Below are 2210 nucleotides of genomic sequence, written 5' to 3'. Positions count from 1 at the left end.
GCGTGGGTTTCCTCTGGGTGCTCCACTTTCCTCCCACAGTCCAAAGATGTGCTGGCTAGGTGGATTGGCCATGCTAAAACTGCCCCTTTTAGTATCCCACGATGTGTAGGATAGGGGGATTAGTGAGGTAAATACGTGGGGTTTCAGGAAAGGGCCTGGGTGAGATCCTCTGTCGGAGAGTCAGTGCAGGCTCGATGGGCCAAATGGCCTCCTTCTGCATTGTAGGGATTCTGTAGTTCTACAAAAATAGCCTATATTTGATTTGATTTGGTTTGATTTATTTTTGTCACGTGTATTAGTACACAGTGAAAGTATTGTTTCTTGCGCACTATACAAAGCATACCGTTCATAGAGAAGGAAACGAGAGAGTGCAGAATGTAGTGTTACAGTCATAGCGAGGGTGTAGAGAAAGATCAACTTAATGCAAGGTAGATACATTCAAAACTCTGATGCCAGCAGCAGGGAAGGAGCTGTTCTTGAGTTGGTTGGTACGTGTCCTCAGACTTTGGTATCTTTTACCCGATGGAAGAAGGTGGAAGAGAGAATGTCCAGGGTGCGTGAAGTTCTTAATTATGCTGGCTGCTTTGCTGAGGCAGCGGGAAGTGTGGACAGAGTCAATGGATGGGAGGCTGGTTTGAGTGATATCCTGATCCAATATCCTGATCCCCCCCTTTCCACCAAATCCCTTGATCCCTTTAGCCCAAGAGCTATAACTAATTTCTTCTTGAAATCAGGCAACGTTTTGGCTTCAACTACTTTCTGTGGTAGTGAATTCCACACATTCACCACCCTCTGGGTGAAGAAATTTCTCCTCACCTCAGTTCCAAAAGGTTTCCCCCTTATCCTCAAACTATGACCCCTAGTTCTGGACTCCCCCACCATCGGGAACATTCTTTCTGAATCTACGCTGTCTAACCCTGTTAGAATTTTATAAGTTTCTATGAGATCCCCTCTCACTCTTCTACAGGAAAGGACCTGGCTGAGATCCTCTGGCGGAGAGTCAGTGCAGGCTTGATGGGCCAAATGGCCTCTTTCTGCATTGTAGAGGTTCTGTGGTTCTACAAACGTAGCCTGATCCTTGGTTGGATCCACAACATATATCTCACATCTTCTACAGGGTATAGTGAAAAGTATTCTTTCTTGCGCGCAGATAAAGCATACCAAAGAAAATTACAGCACAGGAACAGACCCTTCGGCCCTCCAAGCCTGGACCAACCATGCTGCCCATCCAAATTAAAACCCCCTACCCTTATGGGGACTGTATCCCTCTATTCCCATCCTATTCATATATTTGTCCAGACATCCCTTAAAGGTCACTGTCGTATCTGCTTCCACTACCTCCCTCGGCAGCGAGTTCCAGGCACCCACCATCCTCTGTATAAAAAGCTTGCCTCGTACATCTCCTTTAAACCTTGCCCCTCGCACCTTAAACCTGTGCCCCCTAATAATTGACTCTCCCACCCTGGGAAAAAGCTTCTGACTACCGTGCATAGAGTACATAGGGGAGAAGGAAAGGAGAGAGTGTAGAATGTAATGTTACAGTCATAGCTAGGGTGTAGAGAAAGATCAACTTAATGCAAGGTAGGTCCATTCAAAAGTCTGACAGCAGCAGGGAAGAAGCTGTTCTTGAGTCGGTTACCTCAGACTTTTGTATCTTTTTCCCGACGGAAGAAGGTGGAAGAGAGAATGTCCATGTTCATTGAGCTACTTCCTATTCATGTACAGGAATACTGCATACTCAATAACCCAAGTTTCTCCAGGGTTGCTAATGGTCAGACATCAACTACACACAACATTCAATTTATTAAAAATGCCCAAGACAAGAGGGATTGTCGAGAGAAAGCAGCGTCAGGTCACATGGTGGGAGAACAAGGTGGAATGTTGTGTTTCATTGGTCAGGGTCAAGAGGTTCTGGGAAGGAAATTTACCACAAATGAACAGTGGAGTCCTGCCACCATCTTCGCACAGACAGGACCCGTCTCCTACACCATCGTAACATGAAGGAGATGTGTGGCCATCAGCCAGAGACAGAACCGGGAGAGAGTCCACATCAAGCTGAGCCGGGAGACGGCCTGGGCCCTCCTGAGACCCTGACACTACCTGAACCAATCAGGGGAAGCAGCACCCTCAGGGGAGAACCCGATACTGAATCAACCTGGGAACACCAGGCCGACTCCGGTGAGGACAACCGCGGGCAACGTCCACACAAA

The sequence above is a fragment of the Mustelus asterias genome, unplaced genomic scaffold (genome assembly GCF_964213995.1).
Source record: "Mustelus asterias unplaced genomic scaffold, sMusAst1.hap1.1 HAP1_SCAFFOLD_2241, whole genome shotgun sequence".
NCBI classification, from domain to species: Eukaryota; Metazoa; Chordata; class Chondrichthyes; order Carcharhiniformes; family Triakidae; genus Mustelus; species Mustelus asterias.
The sequence above is the reverse complement of the archived record's forward strand: the minus strand, read 5'-3'. Positions refer to the sequence as shown.